This window comes from Panthera leo, chromosome D4, assembly GCF_018350215.1.
Source record: "Panthera leo isolate Ple1 chromosome D4, P.leo_Ple1_pat1.1, whole genome shotgun sequence".
Taxonomy (NCBI): domain Eukaryota; kingdom Metazoa; phylum Chordata; class Mammalia; order Carnivora; family Felidae; genus Panthera; species Panthera leo.
The window spans coordinates 77057791-77070159 of NC_056691.1; the positions used below are offsets into that span (position 1 = coordinate 77057791).

General features: G+C 42.1%; 1 long non-coding RNA gene across 1 annotated transcript in view; it reads right to left on the minus strand.

The window, feature by feature from the left end:
- Positions 1-12369, minus strand: part of LOC122204855 — a 45635-nt gene that overhangs the window by 14330 nt on the left and 18936 nt on the right. The window lies entirely within an intron of this gene.

Sequence of the window (12369 nt, forward strand, 5' to 3'; positions counted from 1 at the left end):
GTTTGTGTGTGTGTGTCTGTGTGATTATGTCTGTATGGAACAGTGTGATTATATTGCAAGGGGAATATGTGATTGATGTGAATGTCTACAGCTGTTGCTTTATTATTTTTATTATTTTTTAACGTTTATTTATTTATTTTGAGACAGAGAGCAAGCGGGGGAGGATGAGAGAGAGAATCCCAAGCAAGTTCCATGCTGTCAGTGCAGAGTCCGATGTGGGTCTCCATCTCAGGAACTGTGAAATTGTGACCTGAGCTGATATCAAGAGTCGGATGCTTAACCGACTGAGACATTCAGGTGCCCCTACAGCTGTCTGAGATAGGTTCTCTACTCTTGTGTTTGTATGTGATTACTTATATACAAATGTCTACATTAGATTCTGAGTATGCCTGAAGGCATGTGTTTTCTGCGCGTGTCCACGCTATAGTGAGTGTGTGTTTTGCACATGTGTGTTAGTTCAAGCAAACATACAAGACTCCAAGGAGGAAAATCAAAATGCAACTAGAGTGTTTCTTGTATACAAGGCTGATGCTGGCCTTCTTCCCATCAGCCTCCTCTCCCAGATGGGAATTCAGAAAATTGCAGGTGAGGTAGACCAGAAAGGAAAGAAATGATACGATGGAAATGTAAGGGGAGGAAAGAAGAAAGTCAGACCTAGGGCAAATTCTTTGCAGCTATTTAAGTCCTCTGGATTGAAAAGACATGAAGAGTGGAATAGAGAGAAAGTAATACTAATTGGAATGCCTTAAATTTGTGTAATACCTTACAACTTGGAATATAGTCACACAATTATGACCACATATAAATTTCTTATCATTGAGGTGAGGTAGCAGGTTAAGAATTAGTTTCCTCATTTTACTGACATTAAACCTGAAGTGAAAGGAAGTAAATTTATTGTCAATAGGCCACAGTGTAAATGAACAGCAGGACCTGGACTTGGGCCTCCAGCCTCCTCAGGGCAGCTCAGTTTTCTACTACACCCCACTGCTTCATGCTGAGAGTTGGTAAAACAGGAAGTGAAACCCCTGTAGTTTTCTGTGTGGTTGACACTAGTCAAGGGTTTTTCACTGAAACCATGAATCTTTAGGCAAATACATATGCAACACATATTATATATCAAATGATTTACTTACAACACATTTCTTTCCATAAAGGATGTGAGGGAGATTCAAATGGGCAATAAGCTAGCCGATTAGAACCAGAAAAGCTGGACAAAGAATGAAAAGGGGAAAGGAAGACACTAAGCGTAAGGTTTAGCATACTGTTTTCCCATTCAACCGTTGGAAAGACCCCCCCCCCACCCCCCGCTGGTGTTTTGGGTAGTGTGGCTTCTGGAGAAAGCCAAAATTCAGATTCACCATGTATCCTGTATGCTTTGGGCTTCACTTTTATGAGAGTCGAGCCAACTCAAATACAAAATGAGGGTAGAATATTACTCTGTAAACTGTTGTAAGTATTAAAAATAATTGCACATATAAGGATACTACTTTTATGGAGGAGCGATCCTCTGGGACTTTATGCAGGGCGAACAGAAAGAAACACTAAGTGGTCTTCTCAAAAACAATATTTTAGCAATTGCTGTTTTCCCAAACTGTGGGGCCACAGGAAGACTGTAACTGTAATCAGGCAGTTTCTTTCTGACTTGGCCTCCACCCGCAGGATTGTCAGAACCCTAGCCCCCTTCTGGACTTTATCACCTTTCTAGAAATCACCAGCAGGTCCTTGGAGGGTCTTACGTAAACACAGTTCTCACAAAAATGACTGACTGCTCTGTGAGGGCAGAGGGCAGAGGGCATGTGCACTCATCCTTTGCTGCTCCAGCCCTGAGGTCAATGGCCTGCACACAGCAGACAGAACAACATCGTCTATTTGAAGAATTAATGAGTGAATGAAGAACCATCTCCAGAGGGGATGTTGTCCTTTGCACCTCCTGGTCAAGGCCCCCAGGTCCCAGGCCACTGTTCTCTGCCACCCATGCAGTATCTGGGGCTCTAGCTTTCTATGGCTACTTCCTGTCTCTGTTGTTGTCTGCATAGATGGTCTCAACTATTTCCTCCACTCGGTTCCTTAACTCCAAGTATCCCAAAAGTTACTTTGCAGAAGAGAGGAAGAGGAGTTATAATAGTTACTTACCCATTGTGGCTATTTTTAGGTCCTACTCTACTGCTTTATGTATGATATCTAATTTAAATTCCCATACCATGACTATGAGATTGATTCTGGTAATATCAGCATTGTTACCCATTAGGAAACAAAGATTTTGAAACTGTAAGTAACATACCCAAAGTCACATAGCTAGTAGTAAATGCACAGCTTGGATTTAAAACAAGTCTCTCTGAAATTAAAAGTCAGCTATGCTAGATGGTTTCTCTAATGCCTTCCTTCTATTTCTTATAGAGATTTTAGTACTACTGTTCTTTATTTTTATTTTCTCTTTGTTATGGCCAGCACTCAACACCAGAACTGAACTACGGTGGTGAAACCAAAGGATGGGTGTTGGGCCAAAGGTTAAACTGTGTAAGAGACAGCAGGCTGTCCATGAAATCAACCATTTCCTCCCATGATGCTGGACTAAGCCCTTCTCACTTCAATGCTCTTTTCCAATAGAGCACATTCTTGTCCATGAGGCTCCCAGGGCTTTCAAGCAAATAGGCCCATCCAAATGGCCTTCCAGATGGGCCCAGCTGATTCTGTATTTATAGCAATTGCCTACCACCCTGTACTCAGTGATCCTTTCTGCCACATGGCTTTATATATGGCCATTCCTTTCAGTGTCTTCATTAAATGACATTGGAAAGCAACTTGATATAAAGCTGATATAGTCTGAATTCATCAACTTTAGCAACGTATCTTGACACAGGATTTAAGCTGGACAGTCTGGAGGAGGAGCAACATAGCATGAACCTTGCACTGGGTTTCCTACTGGCACTGTTATTCTCCCTTCTTTTGGCTTAGATAAACGAGAGGACCCCAAAAGCTCAGAGTCTGAGAGTGTGAATTTCAGCCTACCACCTAAAACACTAAGAGTCTATTTTGCTAACTAAAGAAGAATATAGATGCTTTGAAAATCAGAAGTGGCTAGAAAGTCTGACTTTTACTTTCTTCTTGTGGAACATTCTAGCTGTTGTTACTAAATATAGGGGTGTAGATAAAAACAAAATTCTATGTGGACCTGTTTATGGAGCTATTAGCCCAGTAGATGTGTATGGCGCACTTGGGTTTGGATCCTGGTTCTGCCACACTTTCACACTATAATTTTTTTTTTTTAATTTTTAGTTTAATGTATTTGCTTTTAATTTTTTAAATGTTTATTTATTTTTGAGAGAGAAAGAGACAGAGCATGAGCTGAGCAGAGAAGGGGCAAAGAGAGAGGGGGAGACACAGAATCCAAAGCAGGCTCCAGGCTCTGAGCTGTCAGCACGGAGCCCTGACACGGGGCTCGAACTCATGAACTATGAGATCATGACTTGAGCTGAAGTTGGTTGCTTAACCAACTGAGCCACCCAGGTGCCCCTCGCGGTATAATTTGGAACCAGTTTCTTATGCTAATTCTCATTCCTTTTCTTGAGTGGCAAGGGTAAGTAAGTTTCTCCTGTGCCACAGGGCTATTATGAAGATAAAAGAGAGAGTGAAAGGGAGACACGGCACAACCCTAAATTTACCCACTTGAAGGGTCCACCTGAAGAATAGGTAATATCCCAAGCCTCATATGAAGTTGACATAGAAACCTGGCATCCTGAAGTTCTCTAAGGCAGGAGTCTTACTCAAGAAATTGAATCTCGGGGAGGGAGAATGGAAAGAGAACACAGGAAGAGCCCTAGCTCTGAAACACATTGAATTACCAGATGCTGCTGCCAGAATTTACAAAGGGGCAAAAGCCATATTCTGTTTATTTTTAATGCAGCAGAATCCTGCTGTAGCGGACAGCGAACCACCTGGGAGGGTAGAACGTGAGATCTGGTCTAGGCACTCTATTTACTTGTTATATGACCATGGGAAAGCCATTCAAGTGCCTTGGAGGCTCAGATTTCAATACATAAAATAGGAGTAACAGTACCTTCTTGGCAGACCTCATGGGGCTATAATGATAATGCTGACAATAATAATGTTACCTTTATTTTTAAAATATTTTTTAACATTTATTTATTATTGAGAGACAGAGAGAGGCAGAGCATGAGCATGGGAGGGACAGAGACGGGGGGAGACACAGAATCTGAAGCAGGCTCCAGGCTCTGAGCTGTCCGCACAGAGCCAGACACAGGGCTCGAACCCACAAACCATGAGATCATGACCTGAGCTGAAGTCGGACGCTTGACTGACTGAGCCACCCAGGATGTTAGTTAAAATGATTTAACTAACCAATCATTTCATGCAAAGGCTTTGTATGTACTAACTCATTTGCTGTGTCACATCAATGAATTAAGAAGATACTAGTTATTTCAAATTTACAGATGAGAAGACTGACACTTAAAGATATTCTCTAATGTGTCACCTGCTAACAAATGCGAGTTCTGTGGTTAGGATGTAAGGCCACGTCCACTTCATAGCAAGGTCTATTTATTTATTTATTTATTTATTTATTTATTTATTATTTTTTTTTTTAAATTTTTTAATATATGAAATTTACTGTCAAATTGGTTTCCATACAACACCCAGTGCTCATCCCAAAAGGTGCCCTCCTCGATACCCATCACCCACCCTGCCCTCCCTCCCACCCCCCATCAACCCTCAGTTTGTTCTCAGTTTTTAACAGTCTCTTATGCTTTGGCTCTCTCCCACTCTAACCTCTTCTTTTTTTTTCCTTCCCCTCCCCCATGGGTTTCTGTTATGTTTCTCAGGATCCACATAAGAGTGAAACCATATGGTATCTGTCTTTCTCTGTATGGCTTATTTCACTTAGCATCACACTCTCCAGTTCCATCCATGTTGCTACAAAAGGCCATATTTCATTTTTTCTCATTGCCACGTAGTATTCCATTGTGTATATAAACCACAATTTCTTTATCCATTCATCAGTTGATGGACATTTAGGCTCTTTCCATAATTTGGCTATTGTTGAGAGTGCCGCTATAAACATTGGGGTACAGGTGCCCCTATGCATCAGTACTCCTGTATCCCTTGGATAAATTCCTAGCAGTGCTATTGCTGGGTCATAGGGTAGGTCTATTTTTAATTTTCTGAGGAACCTCCACACTGCTTTCCAGAGCGGCTGCACCAATTTGCATTCCCACCAACAGTGCAAGAGGGTTCCTGTTTCTCCACATCCTCTCCAGCATCTATAGTCTCCTGATTTCTTCATTTTGGCCACTCTGACTGGCGTGAGGTGGTATCTGAGTGTGGTTTTGATTTGTATTTCCCTGATAAGGAGCGACGTTGAACATCTTTTCATGTGCCTGTTGGCCATCCGGATGTCTTCTTTAGAGAAGTGTCTATTCATGTTTTCTGCCCATTTCTTCACTGGGTTATTTGTTTTTCGGGTGTGGAGTTTGATGAGCTCTTTATAGATTTTGGATACTAGCCCTTTGTCCGATGTGTCATTTAGCAAGGTCTATTTAATACTGTTCTGTACCAGAGCACGGTCCTCTCAAAAAAAAAAAAAAAAAAAAGCATAAAACTTCCTATCTCACCATCATAATTTTGACTGATATTAACCAAAGGGAATTATTACTATGCTACTTTTGGATATTAATACCACAGCCATATGAGCCTGGGAAAAAGTGAATCAAAGATATGCATGATTAAAACTGTTTAACAATGGACAAATCAAGCCCAGTAGATGATGATTTTCCTGAAAACAACAGCCTTAAGTAGCTGTATCATTTCTTAGTCAGTCTGACTTCCTGAATGGAATCACAGACTGGTGATTTAACAGAGGTTATGGGGGAAGTTCCAAAAGCTAAGGACCTTCCGGCTGGTTGGAATAAAATCACACACTCTTAAGGAGATCCCCAAGCTTTCTAATTCAAAGTGAAACCCTGTGGAATAAGTAGTTGATCAAAAGCAACCAAATACACTGAGCACCATGCAAGCTCTTCTGACTGATCCCCTGTGAGTTAGGTACTACTCTCCTCATTGCTAAAATGGATGCTCAGAGAGGATGAGCCACTTATCCAAGGTCACACAGTTTATAGTATTAATAATAACTGACATTTGCTTTTTTCTTCCCCTCCGCATGTGCCTGAGACTGTTCTAATCAGTGTACTAATTCACTTAATTGTTAAAATGACCCTATTGGGCAAGTACTTGGTAGCTAAGCTACCAAGTTTTGCCATTTCTCAGATTAAGAAACTGAGGGGCAAATGTGAATTGTCCAGTTGGAAGGTGGGGTGGATAGGGTGTGAAGCCAAGCTGGCCTGATTCCCAGGGCTACATTCCTTCCACCATGTAACGACTGCCATGGTGCCCTGGCTACTCTACCATGGGGAGAAGGACTGAAGGATAATGTAGACAAGGTCAGTAACCCCCATGCCATCTAGAAATGGAAAGTTTAAAAGGCAGTGTCTGCTCCTCGCCTCGATCTCTGCAGAAATAGAGATGATACCTCCCTGTGACAGTGCTAAGTGACAATTCTGAGTGTAAATGTGTTTTTTGGCACAAATTGTCCTGTCCTAATAGTCTTGATTATAATTATAAAATAATGGGTTTCTGAAAGGCTGCAAGCAGTTCTGGGAATGGCAATAAGGGTTTGGAAACGACATGTTGTTTATGCGAGAAGTGTTTTGTTGAAAATTAAACCCACGTTTAGGAGAAAGGATTGTGTTGTATGCTCTTAAGAAACTAACTCACTATGTAATTAAATCAAAACCAGTCAGTTGCCAATTTGAGCTCTTGTCTCACACTAATGACACCCCGTTTCCCATGAGCCAAGCAACATGACTGACCTAAAAAAAACCCAGCCTGGATCTTATCCACTGCCCCCAAGAACCTTGCTCCTCTATTTCCCTGGGGGCCCTGTGAGATGCGGTTGCAAAGCTCATCTTCTTCAGGGGATTCTATCTTATCTTTCCCTTTAGATTCTTGTTGGTCTTCTCACCTCCACACAAAGAAAGAATGAGCACTTACTGTTAAAGGGATTTTCTGGGAGGCACTATATGGAAATAAGGAGTTTTTAAAAAAAAGGATGTGAAAAAGTTTTAGAGGCTCTGAACTTCTCGCAAAATCCCCAGAGAAACTGTCTCTGACTTCATTTCTTAGAAGGGTAACAGAAGTCTCTCTTCTCTGTTCCAAGATCCCAAAGTTAGATTAAGCTACTAAATCTACCACGTTTTCTTGTGTCTCTAGGTCCCTCTCTCTATCTGTTCTATGTTCTTCTAGCATCTTCTCTCACCCTTCATTTGTACTCAATCTATTTCCACCAAGGACTTTAGGCAGCTTACAATTGAGATAGCTTTAATGGAACTATTAAAAATGGAAACAGTGTATCGAAATGATAAAGTTATCCACCTCCGGCTTTTTAAAAAGCGCTTGGCTTAAGAATCACTTGAGGACGTTAATTATCTATTTCCATCCATTTTTCTAGATGTGTTTATGATCTTTATTGTTGAAAATTCTGATTTAGTATCAGAGATGGGGCTTAAGGAATCTGTATTTTGAAAGGTTGCCCAAGTGATTTTAAGGCACAGACAGATCTGAGAATGACAGTCATAATAGAAAATGGAGGATAATACCCCACATTTAATATGGTTACTGGTTTTGTCCTTGAGATTTATTGCTACTATCCAAAACAGCCAAGGCAAGGTCAACGGGATGGAATATGTGATCCTTCTTATCAAGGGAAATAAGACACTCCTTATTGGTCAGACAGTTTCTTTCTTTCACACTGTATGGTTATTCCCCTCATCCTCCCAGGTCAGACCCGATGGGATGCTAATGGTGGCCTAGTTGATTCTGAGCTTACAATATCCACTTAGATCTTGTGACCTAGGCTCTTGCCCACTTCTCCTAGTTCCTCCTAGTGTGGTTCCGATTTTCCTTCTTCACGCTCTAGAATAGCTGAGACCCCGCATAAGCTTATACCAGAAACATGTCATGGTCTGCTCTGGGTTCTCTGAGCCATCTGCTGCCAATTCTGGTTTTCTGATTTTTATTGCAAAATAAATAAAAATAAAACCTGTCCGCTGTACTTTCACAAACTGACCACTCAGCTTGCCTTTGACAATCAAGATTCCAAAAATAGTTTTCTCTGGGAAACACCAGGATCTCCGACGCAAAGACTAGCTGAGTCATTGTCAGTCTTCCCAGGAACCTCTTTTTCAATATTGTTGGGAGGCAAGTGGGGCAGTGAGCACTGAAGGTTGATATTCAGTAGATTTTGTCCTTTAAGGCTGAGATCCTGAATCCTCTGGTGGAATGTACTGCTCCCCAGTGGGGAGGTATCTGCTGTAGAAACTTTCCAACTGCAAAGAGCACTTCTGAAATTCATGGCAGAGAGCAACTCTCTGGCTAGAGCTGTGTATCCTTTCCACACATCATCTTTGGCTGGATTGGCCGTAGTTGCAATGTCTCATCCAGGTCTGGGAACTAACCCCAAAGAGCAGGGAACACCCTTCTCAGTTATTAGAATATTTGCTGCTGAGATTAGGTAAGTAAGCAGAGGCAGCAGTAGTGTGGGTAAGAGCTTTGACCTGCATTCAAGTCCCTCGTCTATGAAATGAGACACTGGGGCTGTGTCAGCATTTTCCAAAGTGTGGTATGTTGGTAATCGAGATGATTTTATGCAGTTAACAGATGAGTATACTACCTTTAATGATTATCTATATATTCTCATGTTTTTTTTTTCCTACTTATGATAGGTTGTGTGAATAATAAGGAATATGATCCCTTAAAAATATTTTTAAGTTTATAATGCAAGCCTTTTTAGGAAAAAATCAAGAACAAAAACAGAAAACAAAATGAATAATACAAGAGGTACGCAAATGTGGAAAAAAAATTGATATTGCATGAGAAAGTTTGCCTATTGGAAAGCAATGGACCAAATGGCTGCTGAGGGTCAGGCCAGCTCTCTGACATTCTAGTATGTTCACTTCTCCAGACTATTTCCTTATCTCTAAAATGCAGGGGTTGGAGTAAATGTCCTTTATGGCCATTCTATCTATGATTCCAGGCATAACTCCATCATACAGATGTTCCATCACCCTTAACATGTGGTTCTAGCATCTTAAAACTTGTGATATTGTATGAAAATGGGAGACTCAATAGTAAATTCAGGGTTTATTCATGCATTTATAATTTCCCCCATTCGCCCTCATTTCTGGCAAAGGCTCAGCTATCAACCGAGTTGAGTGGCAGGTGAAAGACTATGGAAGAAGGGATTAGGACAACTGGATGGTGCACTGACCTCACCACTATCTGTTTAACAAACAGCCTCTCGATCTCTTTGTCCCTTGGTGTCTCTTTGTCCACGGGGTGCATGGTTTATACAGGCACTTTGACAGATAGGAATCACTTGCATGAATCAAATGGAACAGAGGATTCAAGAAAGTTCATGCAAGTGGTATGTAAATCAGAAAAGTTAGTATCACACTGGATTGAAAAGTCCTTGAAGGGAGGGTTTCTCTTCCAAATTGTATGGTTCAATTGTATAAACCAAGAATACCTCCCAGCTTTCCCACTCATTTAAAAAGCTGCAAAATTAACACATGTGTCAGTTTTATAAGACTCTTCTATATTTTAGCAACATGTTACTTGGCTACTTTGAATTACCTTAAGGAGAAAACTGCAGTTTGTCTAAATCCAAGCACCTCCTTGCACTACAATGCTTGCTATTATCCTTCCCCTTTGCCGCACTTGACATGTAAAGTGATACCTCCCAAGCTCCCAAGCAGTTAGCTATGGAGGCACGGTCTGACCCCTGGTGTTTTCCACCATCTGCGGATTCTTGCCAGTTAAGAGTAAACACTCTGTGTAAATTTCATAATTGGCGCTTGATAATGGCAGAGACCTCTGGTTACTCATTCCTTCCTGCTCTCTTTCTTAAAATGCCATCCACGATTATCCCTTCTATCCTTCTATCACCGTGGGGCTGCTATCACCCCTCAGCCATATGCCACCGCAAACAGCCACCAAAGATGCACTCAGTGGCCAGGCTGCCAGACCTTCCAGGCACTTTCCCTTCTCAAGCGGTGAGGTCAAGCCGCCGCCTTCCCAAGCTGTGGCATCTTCCTCTAAATCATTCTTCCTCCTTTGCCTGCTGCAGGCCCCTGTCTTTGCCCTTTTCTGGTTCCCAGAACAGTTTTGAAAAGAAACTTGTCCAATTATCTGGTGTTCAATTCTGCTGCCATTCTCATCTGTCTAAATGTCACTTCGATCTTCCTTCCTTCGCACCTTCTTACTGGGCACAAAGTCGGTGCTTGCCCGGGAAGTCCTGTCTCCCACTCTGTCATGAACTGCCAGTATCCTGCCTTCTCAGTTTTTGAATTTCTTTCTCCCTTTACTCTTTCTCTTCCCTTCTTATCTGTGAACTCCATTACCTGCTTCTGCACGTGACAATGCCTATTGCATTCCCCAAAGAATGTGCCCTTTCTTCTTCTAACATATTGGGAAGAATGCGAGCTCGGGAATCAGATCTGTTTTCTGATGCCAAGGCTTAGAGAACCTGTCTTGTTCACCTCAGCTGTAAAATGAGCATACTAAGACCTACCTACCTCTCAGATTTGTTGGCAGTTTCATTAGCTAGAGTAAAGCTCTCAGTTTCCTCTATCTCCTTGAGAGTTGTCCTTATTTTATTAATCCTTCCATCTGTTATTTACGGAGAAGCTACCCTATGGTGGCACACTGCAAGGCACGTGAGGTGGCAGACAAACAACAAGACATGTTCCCGAAGTTGTGGGGTTAAGATTCAAGTTGGTTAGCGAGATGTGCCAACAAATAATTAACACACACACACACACACACACACACACACACACATACACTCTTAAGCCAACATGGCGGGGGGTGGGGTGGGGTGGGTTGTTCTGCTTAGAAGCAATCACGGAAGGCTTTACAGAGGAGGTGCTATTTGACCTAGACATTTTTTTTTAATTGTTTTAAAATGTTTATTTATTTTTGAGAGAGAGAGACAGAGCATGAATGGGGGAGGGTCAGAGAGAGGGAGACACAGAATCTGAAACAGGATCCAGGCTCTGAGCTGTCAGCACAGAGCCTGACGCGGGGCTCGAACTCACGGACCGCGAGATCATGACCTGAGCCGAAGTCGGCCGCTTAACCGACTGAGCCACCCAGGCACCCCTTGACCTAGACATTTTAAAAGACTAGCTCTGCAGGTGGATCATAGTGGAGGCTGAGGAAAAGGAACTCTTGAGAAAAGAAATAGGGGCACCTGGAGGCTCAGTTAGTTGGGAGCCCGACTTCGGCTTTGGTCATGATCTCATGGCTCATGAGTTTGAGCCCCACGTCGGGCTCTGTGCTGACAGCTCAGAGCCTGGAGCCTCCTTCACATTCTGTGTCTCCCTCTTTCTCTGCTCCTCCCCAGCTCACGCTCTCTCTCTCTCTCTCTCTCTCTCAAAAATGAATAAAGAGACATTTTTAAAATAAAAGAAATAGCACACACACGAAATATTAATACAAGGGCATGGCTATAGCACAGAGGGGTGGAAAAGAATATAGTAGAAATAGTTAATTGGGTAGATGCCAATCATTAATTGACATCAGCTGACCCTGGCAAAGTCATCTATCAGACTGTTTCTCAGTTTGTTCATCTTTCAGTTAAGGATAATGTATTAAACAAGTTAACACAAACAAAGGGCAAGCCACCCAACAATCACTCAAAAATACTAATTCTTCGGGTGCCTGGGTGGCTCAGTCAGTTAAGTGTCTGGCTCTTGATATCAGATCAGGTCATGATCTCACGATTTATGAGATTGAGCCCTGCTAACAGTGTGGAGCCTGCTTGGGATTCTCTCTCTCTCTCTCTCTCTCTCTCTCTCTCTGTCTGTCTCCCTCTCTCTTTTTTCTCTGTGCCCCTCATGTTCTCTCTCAAAATAAATAAACATTTAAAAAATACTGATTCTTTTTGTGTACTTTTGTTAAGAGATGGGGAAGATACCATGAGAATGAAAGCCCAGATAATTCCCTAGCATCAGGCCCACTGGATTGCAATGTCTGGGACTTACAGGGCCCAAATTCTCATCCTGGTGTTGCTGCAACCAGGCTGTGTGACTATGGGGACATTATAGATCAGATCTGAGAAACTGTGACTTGTGATTTGTTTTGTTTTAAACGCTGAGAATTGGGGGTGACCCCACCCTCCATTTCAAGAAACAAGACATTCTGGAATGTCACAACATCTGGGGTGGAGAAGTCACTGAGTAAGGGGAATGTGTCACTGGTGGTAAAACCGTTGTCAGTTGCATAACAGGGTTATATAAT